Here is a 12669-nt window from a genome sequence, read left to right as displayed (position 1 = left end):
ATCTGTATGCAAAATCATTTACAATGTCAGACTGCCACTGACCCATCCTTTATTCTGGTACATTTCTCTCCTACCATCACTCACCTAGTGCTTTCTTTCTCCTACCGTCTTTTCCTTTATCCCCTTGATTTTTCTTTCTGTATCTCACATTCTATTACCTCACAAAGGTCTCTGTTTCTGCCCATCTCTCTCTCCTTTCTCTCTCTCTCTCTCTCTCTCTCTCTCTCTCTCTCTCTCTCTCCCTCCCTCTCTCTTTTTCTGAAGCAGCACTCTCTGTGACTCAGATTCAGTGATGTCCTCCAACACGCCACCGCAGGTTTGGTATTCTGAGTTAACAATAAAACCTTGACTCTGAGGTAGAGTTAGAGGTTTCCCACACAGACTGTGGTCATGGAAAAGGCACTATGACCAAGTTGGTAAATTGTAATTGTATTTCTCTTGAAGGGGGATGGTAAGGAGGTTTTAATGGGAGTCATATTTCCTTTACCAAAGGTCCCTACTTAAACTCTTGCAGACATTATTTTAAAAAATATGCTTACCTTGCTATCAGATAATTTTTGAAAGCCTTCAAACATTTTCTATAAATTCAGGTGACAGGCAGTAAATAAACACGTGACAAAATAGTTATAGTTATTCAGGAAATCCTTCAAAGTGTTGGGGTGCCTGGGTTGAGCATCCGACTTCGGTTCAGGTCTTGCTCTCCCAGTTCCTGAGTTCAAGCCCCACATCAGGCTTGATGCGCTCATCCTGTCAGGGTGGAGCCTGCTTCAGATCCTCTGTCCCATTCTCTCTGGCCCTCCTCCACTTGTGGTCTCCAATAAATAAATAAATATATTTTTTTAAATCCTTCAAAGTGTTGAGAGGGGAAGAGGTGTTGCAGAGCTTGCTTAGTGGACTCCTACAGAATGGGGGTAAGGCTGGAAGCCAGGCAGTCTCCTGGACCCTCTGCTCCTCTGGCCCTCCCCTGCTTCCTTATTCACCTCACTCTGCAGGCCGTCCTTAGAAGTGCCCTGGATATTGCAGCCTAGATCCTGAGACAGGGAGCTGGGGAAACCACAGTCCTTGCCCTTGGGGTGTTTCCAATATGACTAGTAGATGGATCAAAGGGTCCCCTCCATAACCCTGTGGTCAATTATTAAACACATAAAAATAGAATCTTCTCACATCTTGGTTTTCTAACAATAAAAACAAAAGTAGTATATATATATTATATATATATACACACACATATATAATATATACACACACACTTTATTTTTTCACAATAGCTGTGTTATTTGGGCTCCAAGAATCAGTGATCTGTATTTAGAATACAAATACAGAGGCTTTTTATTATCAAACAGTTATTTTTAATCCAGGAGTTACTTTCACTTACACTCTGGGTTTACTATTTATAAAACCAGAATATAATTTAAGAAATCTTAGTGAAGTAAGGATTCGTATAAGTTATGGTGGTATTTGGTGAACATCTACTACAGTATGAGCAGGAAAATTTTCCTATATTGCAGATGTAAGAAAGATGTGAAATCTTGAAAAAAAATGTATTTGGTGAACAGCTCCTGGGTATGTGGGCCAATCTCAGCCAATTAGAGGCTATTCATTAAGACCCAAAAAGTGTTGCCTGGGTAGCAGATTAATAATGGCACAGACCTCTTTCAGGTTTCATGACAGGGCCCATTCTTTGCCAAATGTATCACATTTGAGAGTCTGTAGCTTGTTAAGTGTATTCATTAGAAAAAATAATTATAATTTCCCAAGTTTTAGGGATTACTTCTTAAAAAATTCTCCATATTCCCTCTAAACTCCAATTTCCTAATAACTTTACAATATAAGATAAGAGTCTAATTTCACTACCTAGTAACTCTTTAGGAAAATGTTGTATTTACTGTGTTAGCAAATGATTTGGTAAACTTGGAATGCTGCTCACCACCACAGCCACAATTTATACTCTTGCTTCCTGAATTTCTCTCTTCTCCCGCCTGTCTTCCCTTTGTCTAAAATAAGGGAGCAGGTTAAGCTATTTCCGGGGGGGGGGGGCATTTGGAACTAGCTTGGTTCTCTGCTCCCAATTATCCTTTCTTTTTGTCCCTCTCCTCTCTTTCTTCCTTCCCTGACTTCCTCTCTTCCCTCTGTCCCTTCGCCACAGTAACATCATCACCATGAAACTTTCCTGTCACTGTCCCACATAACCTGTCATACAGGGTACTAAGCACCAGGGGAAGGACAACAAAAGCTTAGCACACCTTCTCTGCCCTCCAGGGATTGGCAGCTTAACCAAGGAGACCAAATGTGCACACTTATCTTCTACCCTACAAACATTTATTGAGTGCCTACTATGTGCCAGGCTCCGTGCTAGGTGATAAAAAAACACAGACCCCAACCTAACGATAACTACCAAAATAAAGTAGTTGATACAGCAAAACATAGTAATCACCAAACGTCTTAGGGGGCAAAAATGTTAGGGAAGACCAGAAGAAAAGGTTTCAAATTGAAGAGATCATAGAATCCAAACAGAAAAGATACCGTGGGAAACTGTCGTCCTAACTCCATGAATATTGAAATCTGCTCTATATAAATTTGAATAGCTCTATGCCCCTTCTCTACCATATGTCAGCTAGCAGACATATGTTTGTGGCTTGATTTGGAATTGTGGGTATAGAACCGGAATCCAAAGGCCTGAGTTTAAGTCCTATATCTGTTCATTTCACCGGCATTAAATATGATAAGAAAATTAAAATTACATCATAGATGTAACTATTATTTGTCCCTACAACGCCAAGTGATTTTGCTAAATTTCATTTCTTTGTCCTTTAAAAATGACATTTATTGGTCTTGGAAAAAGGGAATTATTGAGAAAGCAGATAATGGCATCATTTTTAGGAGTCTCTGTAGTACAACAAAACTAAAGGGTCCGTATTTACAATAATTAGCAGAACCAGAAAAGGAATTCCAACTGTGAATGTACTTTCTGACATTTTTCTTTCTCACAGATAGCTGGAAGACTACGTCAAATGACACATTCTTAAATACCACCACACCTATACACACTCGATATGTAAATACTGTGCCAGACACTATGTTCTTGACATATAGACAAGTTGTGGCTGTTATTTTTCATTCTGGCCCAGCCTCATTCCAATATTTTTTAAGGAGTCCTTTTATACTTTTCTAGCTAATTATTTAGCAAGAAATTGAGGTGGGGGGTTAGTCTCGAAGAAGTCCATTTTAATGTAATTGTCCTGGTGTTTAACACATCTAAGTATTTGTCATCTGTTCTTGCTTTGTGTTCAAACGGTTTTGGATATGATGCCCTTTAAAAAACAACAACAACAACTCTGAGGTATTGTGTAATACAGCGTGGCTTCATTGTAATGCAGAACGCATAGCTTCAAGTGTTTGCTACACTCTCCAGCCAGTTCCCTTCACACTGAAAATAGACATAGGGCCAATGTGAATGCATGCCTTTTTTTTCCCCCAGCTCCACTAATCTTGCAGCTGACATCTTAGCAAACAATTAAGCATTCAAAAAAGTTTAGGAAATTTAAAGCCAAATGGCCAGCCACTCCCTACTGATAATCTCAAAGTCACATATTTTGCCAAAAATTGCACCAAAGGAAAATGTGGTCACCTTAAAAGGACAAACTCAGTTATATCCAGCAGCAGAATCTCTGGGCCAACCCAAGCTGGCTATTTAACTTACTAAATTATTTTTTTGTTATTGCGGTTGTTAGAAATAAAGACATTTGGGGGAAACTCAACAGAGCTTTACCTGAAATTTTGTCATTTACAAAACACTGTGTACTTACTTTAAAGAGACCTGTAAAAGCCACAGTGAATCCCTGCACAGCTTTCTTTATGAGATTATAGGGAAGAATGTAAAATATAAAAAGTTACTCTTCCAGTTCTAGAATTTTCCATTCCCAAAGGGGTTGTACAGATACCGTCATCAAATCCCAGTTTGGGAGAAGACAAGAAAGATTCTCTGTTCTTTGCTTCATAATGCAACCCAAGAGTGTAACACAGAAGTACTTTTCTGGACCACAACCTGGCTGGTCCCCAGCCCCCCCCCCCCACACCAGATTCTAGCCCCTCACACTAAGCTATATGATTCTAAAGGTCATTAATGAGAGTCTTCTAAGGGCACAGGTGTTTCTGGCCTTTCTCTCACATGTTAGGATATTTGACAATTCTCACCTCTCCACTTCCAAGACTGATCTATGCTACATGCTGCCCATATCTCCCACCCCAGCCTCCATCACCTGACTATTTTTCATGATCATGTCACAGTCAACCAAAGCCAGACCATCACTGCTGACAACCTTTCAATGGCTCCACTGCCTCTGGCATAAAAGGAAAATCACTGTTAGGGAATTCCAGCTCCAACCTTTCTGCATCCAGCAGACAGGTTTGGTCATTACTGAAACTACAATAAGAGGGAGCATGAAGCACTTTCTAGATGGCTCTGCACACATGAGTGTATCTTTGTATAAAGTGGTGACCATGTTTTAATCACCTTTGCCATTTTCAAGCATGCCACTGCTTCTTTCCTCAAGAAGACTTTCTGTCTCTTCCTTCAGATATCAGGATATTCTCTAAAAGGTTCTTTCATCATCTACTGGAGTCCTTGATGCCACCTCAGAATTTCAGCAGCATGTTACCATAAATACTAATTACCATTTCAGGCATCTATCTTTTTTCCCAGCTAAGTTATAACAAGGATCATAATGCCTGGGAAAGTAAATTCTTGGTATTTCAGAGAACTTTATTAATGATCTTTTCTAAAATCTATACCCTGAATGGAAGAACAAATACATAGATTCAAAATTGACGCTCTTGGGGTGCCTGGGTGGCTCAGTCGGTTAAGTATCCAACTTCAGCTCAGGTCATGATCTCGCGGCCTGGGAGTTTGAGCCCCGCGTCGGACTCTGTGCTGACAGAGGCTCAGAGCCTGGAGCCTGCTTTGGATTCTGTGTCTCCTTCTCTCTCTTTCCCTCCCCCACTTGTACTCTGTCTCTCTCTTTCTCTCTCTCAAAATAATAAACATTAAAAAAAACACCAAAATTGATGATCTTGTAATGACCCTAAAATTTTGAGATGAAAATAACATTAAGAAAGAGTGGCATGTGCGATAAGGAAAGTGACTCGCTGGGTCTTCATGTTCTGGACTACACAAGCAGAAATTAGCACCAAACTCGAGTGATCACCATCTTTCAATCCTGACTCTGTCCATGGTCTTGGAGAAGTTGGTATCTCTTTACTTTCTTTCAGTTTGCCCTTTTTGGGAAAAGATCATTGAAATGTAGCTTTCCCAGAAATGTGGTGACACATTATAGTTTTGGAGAAGCACAGCCTATTTAAGTAATGGAAATCAGGCTAATAAAATGCTCTTAGTTATTTTCAGAAGGCATTTCAACAGAAACAAGATTGACTTACTGTCTTTGACATTGCTTCACCACATGTCTACTTGTCTACCAAAATTTGAAGTTCTCAGTCTTTCCATGTGAGTCCTAATTCCTGTCAGTTGCTTAGTTAGTTCTTTTTCACGTTATCACTGAGAGAGAGCCTGTGACAGACGATCTAGCTTCCACCAATGTATTAAAAGATTTTATCTTTTTAAATCATTCTCTACATTCTGCATGTAACAATTTATTTGTGTTTTTTTTTTCCTCACAGAATACTTACAGAGCTCTAATGGCATTAGATACCCGACATTCAATAGGTTGGATGGCACTTGGTGGCACTGGCCTCCTAGTATTCAATGAGAATACTGTTTGGTTCTTTTTCATTTTAATTGCTGGAATGGCTGTGGATATAAGTTGCTCCGCACAAAAGGGTGACAAATAATGATGAAAGACACCAGAGTGCTCTCATGTGTGGCTTCGTCAAGAAGGAGAAAAGAGATTATTGCAGCTGAACTGATCACATGGAATTTGCTGGGCCTTCCTTTACCCTCCACCCCCACCCCCATTGCCACCATGTCCCCCAACTCAAATGCGGTTCTTATAGGCTAGGAAGGATCCAGTTGAATAACACACAAAAATTGATCCTATTAACAATGATCTTTAGAATGTTCAAGGACATAACGCCGCTTTTGTGAGGTTCCAACATAAGCATTCTCAAATCCTTAAAGGAGCAAATTGTTTCTGCTTCTGTTGTTTTCTTCCTAGGGAACTGTTGCCTCAAAACAGAGCTTCTCGTGGAGTTGGGGGGGTGGGGGGGACGGGGGACGGGTGTGGCAAGGAGAACACAGGCCTCCAGTTTACAGCAGTGCTCACAGTCGGCCTTCCCAGCCACTGAGATGACACTTATTATTTTTAATTAACATTTTAATACTTTAGAATCATTTAGTACTAGGCAAATATGTTAATGCTGCAAAATCGATGCCAAGAAAAGTGTCAGAAGAAATAATAGGTAAAATTAATTATTTTATGATCTACCAGGTTTTCAATTGTTCTTTTATTTAAAAAAAAAAAATGCCATGATGACTCTTACAGGGAGAGTCAGCAATCTTCAAGGAAAGAATGAGTTTGTGTCCCAAACCACTGAACGTATAGATGTCTAGGAAAATCTGGATATTTCACCCCCTTTTTCTGGTGGCAAAGTGGCTTCTGTGTTAGGCAGCACTGGTGAAACCTGTGCTTCCTGCTGCCAGAGTAACTCCTTTTTCCTCTCCTCTCCCTTCTGTTACAGGGAATTGCCTCTGCTACCTCAGAGGTGGCTTTCCAAATATCGGTAGCCAGTGCCCTCCCTGGGCCCCTCTCCTGTAGCTGCCTGTCCCCTACTCTCTGCAACTAGCTTGCCACGCCCCCATGGCTATGGCCCTAACTATTGGCACTTGGCTCAGTTTCTTTGACACTTTTCTTATTTAAGCCATTAGAAGGTTCCTATGAAAGACTATGACTCATAATAGGATAAGTTACTTTGTGCATATTGCACAAACACACTTTACCAATGGAATGCTAGCTGTTTCATGTTCTGTTTTTGGGTCTTTCATGATAGAATCACACACACACATACACACACATACTCTCTTTCTCTCAATCTCTCATCTTCATTCCTAACCAAGCAGTTACTTGTAGGCATGTACACAAAACCCTGGGCTTTATAGTCATAATATGCTCCTGGTCATTACAGAATCCAGAGAAAATTCACTGATGACTACAGACAGGGTTATGGTTTTAAACCTCTCTCAATGGGTACTTTATGAATAACGCCAGTGGTGACAATTCTATGTTAAAGGAGAACACCAGTAATTAGGCCTTGCACACACATGTTAATAAATGACTTTCAGCTATGTCTTCCCACAATAGAGCTCCATCATTTCCACTGGGGAATCAGAGTCAGAGAAATGCTTTCCTTCATTAAATTCTACTCATTCTGTGTTGGCTTTTTAAGTTCTTCAAAATCTGGGCAGCAGAAGATTTATGTGGAAAAAGGGCAGCCTCTCTGCACCCCTCCCCAAGCTAACTTCTGAGAATAGGAAAAATGATAGGCCTTAATCATTTTCGCTAACACTAAGGTCTCTTTGTGTGACAATATGGCTTTCTATTGAAGGGTCCAACAGCGGGGGAGGATTCGCGTCTATGTACAGATGATGCCCCCAATGGCAGGCAAAATGAGGCTTAGTAGCTTAGGGCTGCAAGAATCTTTTTTTAAGATGAAAGGTGGATAATGAAGTAGTCTGATTAGAATTGAGGGTGGGGTGGTCTCTCAGATTTAAGAAAGGGCCTTCCCATCACACCCAAGTCCTCTTGGTTGTGTTGTGAGATGGTTTAAAAGCTCTCATAGGGAAGCCCCTGTTTATCCCAAATAGCCATGGTTCATTTCTGGAATGACCAATCTCAGGGTTTCCAGTCATCTACTACAAATGATATTTTATGCTTAGAAAGCACATGTATATATATGTGTCTATATGTGTGTATGTATTATGTGTGTGTGTGTATGTGTGTGTGTATATATATATATATTTGCTGATAATGAGTTAATTAAATAACTTCTTTGCTTGTTGTCTTCATAATACATTCAGCCAAAGAGAAAAATTACAAATTAAGGATCTGTTGTCGTTAATTAGACTTCCCCAATTTCCATAGCCTAAAGTAGGAAACATGGAAAGCCTTTGTAAATGGTAATAAACAAAAAGACAACGAAAGGTGTCATCATCATCCACGCTCACAGAGCTTTGGTGAGACACCTCTCTTTCTGAAAAAGAAAACCTGGTTTGTTGCTGAAGTTGATGCTCTCGTTTTAACAGGACCTTTCAACACTCAACACCTAATGGAGTCAATGGAAGTAGAACATTCCAGCAGCAAGTGCTCATGTAAGATTTCCATATGTGTTGAAGTTTCCATTTGTTTCCTACACACGTACCAAAAAACAACAACAAAAACACAGAAAATAAAAACACCTGTAGATCTGACTTCTTTAAAATCATTTTTATTGAAAGTGGGAGGGGCAGCGCTTCATGTCAGGAAAAGGCCTTTTTGAAGCCCCTGAGGAGGCCAGCATTTTCTTCTTCTGTCCCGTGTACAGTGGGAAGGAGATTGAGGAGTGTGAATGGGAATGGAAAGCACTGTTCTTTGTGCAGCTCACCCTCTCCTGATGTGGTATGTGTTCCAGGAAAGAGGACAGGCACTGAGACTAAACACAAAAATCAAAATGGACTTTGCTCCGCCTTCAGTAAACAGCGCGGCACAAAAGTGCATTGTGCCGTGAGGTAACCGCTGAGATGAATGGAGTTGGCTGTCACAGAGGTGATTGTGGGGCCGGTCTCTATTGGATCACAGTCCGGGGCTGAATTCCTTTCTGGTTCATCAGGGTCTGTTGGTACCACAGGAAGTGTCATGATCCTTTTTTTCACTAGGGCCAGATGGTGTCCTTTTTGAGGCCTTACTAATGCCCAGTTTTCCACATGTAAAACTCCTGGGAAAATGACCTAACTCACAGCTGCTTAGTGAGGCTTGAGCAGATCTTTAGAAAGACTTCTGTCAAGAGCAAGAAGATTGTACCACTAGCAGGATAAAGGGGGAGGCTGTGGCCAGAAATGTATCAATTACAAACTATTTTTAAACTACTATCATAATTTGAATTGTGATTTGCACAATGTGTGTCTTCACAGGCAGTGGCTGTAAGGGTAGTTCACAAAAGCTGCCAATTGCTCGGGATGCTGCTTGTTTTCTTAGCAGAAGTTTTACCTTCCTTGAGAGCAGATGGCTTGAATAAGAAGAGAAAATGTGGTCCAGAAGGGTCGGGAAAGGACAAAAAGTGAAAGATTCCCTGGATAGCTGCAAGAAGCCTGGGGAGAGGGGAGGGACCTTGGTGTTAAAAAGAGCTGGAAAAAAATGGAAACTTTTGATGTATGTGGGTTGTATTCACCCATGAATTGAATGATTCCCAAGGCTGGACGACTGCAGGTGTGATATTTAGAAAGCAAGACGCCTTTTTTATTAACTGACTTATACTGAGAAGGCATCCACATTGTTACAGGGGTCAGTAAGATTCCGACAGAAAGTTACTGTCGGATTTTTCCCCCACCCCAGAAAGCACTGGTAATAATTACCTTTGGGATAAAGCTACTTTGAATAGCATCTCTGAATCCTTGCTTATTTTTGTGTATTGAGTAGTAATTGATTCTTGCTTGTTTGTATATTTTTCCCTTTGTGGGAATTTTGTGTTATCTCGATTGTTGTTTTCAACTTGTTTAAAGGGGTTCTTTCCAGCTGTTAAAGTTTACAGTACTCTTGTAATTAATTAATGTGTGACAATTGACAGATTTTTCATGTCACGTTTAAATGGTATGTTGATTTCTTTTTTAAAAAATCTAAAGCTGTGTAAAAATAGGTTTGTATTTTTTTATTCCTAACTGTAACGAAAACAATTAGTACCATCTCTCTGCAAGCGAGGCATCAAATAATAACCATGGCACTCTACTTCTCTAAAGTTACTTTTTTCAAGTCTGTAACGTTTATCCAAATTTGCCTAATTTTTAGGTCATAAAACTCTAATAATGGATTACTGGAGAGAAGAAGGAAAAATAATGTGAAACATTTGACATGTGTTTCAGCCAAGTGCCTCCTATTAAGTCCACTTTCCAGAAAGGTCTCATTCACATCTATTACTCCTAACAATAGCTGTGTAGCAAATGGCAGGTCAGTAACAGGAGAAGGAAGCAATACTTCTGTAATGTGTATTGTAGCTCAGATTTTTTAAAAAGCATACAAGATGACGATTAGCTATCTTTACTGCTCAGAACGTGGAAAGGATCCATAATTCGTAGATTGTTGACTTAATTGTTTGTGAATATTTCTCAGAAGCTTGCCTCCCTTACTAACTGACTATGGCTTATGCCAGGATGTGAACTGTCATACAATAAGGCAACATCCATGAAAACATTTTGGTGAGAGGCCACCAACCTCAAGGGATGACTGATATTTTGCTCAAGGGATACCGGTTTTGTTCACTCTGAAAATGCCCATCTCCATGGGGAACTTGGATTCGTACATTTAGGACACTAATCTGAGAGGGTAGGAGAGAAGAAAGTACATTCTCTGGTAGCAACGAGCAGCATTAGAACAAAGAACTAAAAACTTTAATTAAAAGCATAATTTGTTTGTTTATTTGTCTTTAATTTCTCTATGAACAGTAATAGCTACAAATATAATTCTGCGGATTGGTGTGGGTCCCTTTTTTGTTTTAGAGGGAGAACGGACACAGGTACCCTGCAAACATGTAGGATCCATGTTGAACCGCTCACGAGCCCTGGAGATAGAGCCAGGATTTCCTCCGCTGGGTCACTTACATGCAGCCGGGCTTTTAGTGAAAACTAGCCTTCTGTTTCCTTCCTTTCATGGGCACGGTTACATTTTGTTGTGGCACAAAGAAATCCTTCCCTCCCTTGTTCACAAAGCCCCACAGCACTGGCTTTCCTTTATCACTGCTCTTTTCTTTCTCTGAATGCTATATTTTTTTATTTACATAAGAATTCTTGTAGATGTTTTATTTACATACGTATTCACTCATGTTGGATGAGTGGAAGGAAGTGAGAAAACCCTAAACCCAAAAGCTCATTTTTACAAAGACTAAAAACCATCTCTGTAGCTTTCAGTGTCCCAGAAAGTAACTCTAATCTTGCTTTTATTTGTCTTCATTGTTGAGTCTTACTTCATATCGTGGGTCAGAAACTCAGAGGGTTTTCGGTGTCTTTCCAAGCTTTAAGTTTGATGCTATATAGTTTTTTTCTGTGAAGATGAGGAAGAAGAGAAGGATATCATTCGAAGAAAGGCTCTCTGGATGTTGTTCAATTATTACAATGGATCATCAAAGAAAAAAATAACTGTGTTGAGCCCATGTGAGTGACCATAAATAGCTTTACCTATGAATTTTTAAGACACGACTGATGGAAAGCAAAGGATATTCTTTTAAGACAATCAAAAGCTAATCTTCAACATTGCTCATGANATCATGACCTGAGCGAAAGTCGGACGCTTAACCGACTAAGCCACCCAGGCGCCCCTAAGTGTTTATTTATTTTGAGGGAGACAGAGAGTGTGAGCAGGGGAGAGGCAGACAGAGAGGGAGACACAGAATCTGAAACAGGCTCCAGGCTCCAAGCTATCAGCATAGAGCTCACTATGGGGCTTGAACTCAGGAACTGTGAGATCATGACCTGAGCAGAAGTTGGAAGTTTAACCTACTAAGCCACCCAGGCGCCCCTGTGGTTGGGTCAGTACATATTAATTGGAGTTCGTATCGTATCCAGGTAAGTAGTTCAGTTGTAGTAGTACAAAAAAAGACTGGGATGTAGACCCTCTTTAGCAAGATGTTTGTGGTATCCTTCGATGACAAGGAGCAGACACTGCATAGATTGGAGGAGTTGGATAGACCTCCTAATATAGTATGCCAATCCCATCACACCCTTTTCTCTCCTTTAAGTGTTTTTTTTAATTTTATTTTTTTATGTTTTATTTATTTCTGAGAGAGAGAGAGAGAGCGCGCGTGAGCAGAGAAGGGTCAGAGAGAGAGGGAGACACAGAATCTGAAGCAGGCTCCAGGCTCTGAGCTGTCAGCACAGAGCCCAAAGGGGACTCAAACTCACGAACCGTGAGATCATGACCCGAGCCAAAGTCAGACGCTCAACCGACTGAGCCACCCAGGCGCCCCTCTCTCCTTTAAGTTTTTGAAGATAAAAGGCTGTGTATACAATAGGAGTTCAAAAAAAAAAATGTTAACTGTTGTTGATTAAGTTTTAGTATTGTCATTTAATGTGCCATTAAAATTTTTTTTTACTTCAGGGGCATCTGGGTGGCTTAATCGGTTAAGCGTCGGACTTCAGCTCAGGTCATGATCTCTCCGTTCATAAATTCAATCCCTGAGTCGGCTCTGTACTGGCAGCTCAGAGCCTGCCGCCTGCTTCGGATTCTGTCTCTTTCTCTCTCTGCCTCTCCCCCTCCCCCTCAAAAATGAATAAACATAAATTTTTTAAAAATTTTGCTTGATTCATTCTTTACATTATTCCTAAAGAAGTTTGCAGCTGGTTTTATGTAATCTGGGATTTGGTTGGGTTTTTTGTTTGTTTTTTGGGGGGGCTTTTTTGTTTGTTTTATTTGGATTACTCTAGAATCTTTATATTAGTTCAAACTGTGAAACTGCTTTTATTTTTTTTTTAATAGTTTA

At 40.2% G+C, this 12669-nt stretch overlaps 1 long non-coding RNA gene across 1 annotated transcript; it reads left to right on the top strand.

Moving 5' to 3' along the window:
• The first annotated feature begins 238 nt into the window (after positions 1-238).
• Positions 239-12459, top strand: LOC144232048 (uncharacterized). The gene is made up of 4 exons (XR_013335298.1): positions 239-316; positions 8252-8317; positions 11243-11344; positions 12288-12459. It is a non-coding gene; the product is annotated as an uncharacterized LOC144232048 (long non-coding RNA).
• The last annotated feature ends 210 nt before the right edge of the window (positions 12460-12669 follow it).

Source organism: Crocuta crocuta, unplaced genomic scaffold (genome assembly GCF_008692635.1).
Source record: "Crocuta crocuta isolate KB4526 unplaced genomic scaffold, BGI_CrCroc_1.0 scaffold194, whole genome shotgun sequence".
NCBI lineage: Eukaryota > Metazoa > Chordata > Mammalia > Carnivora > Hyaenidae > Crocuta > Crocuta crocuta.
This window is presented reverse-complemented; position numbering and strand designations above follow the sequence as displayed.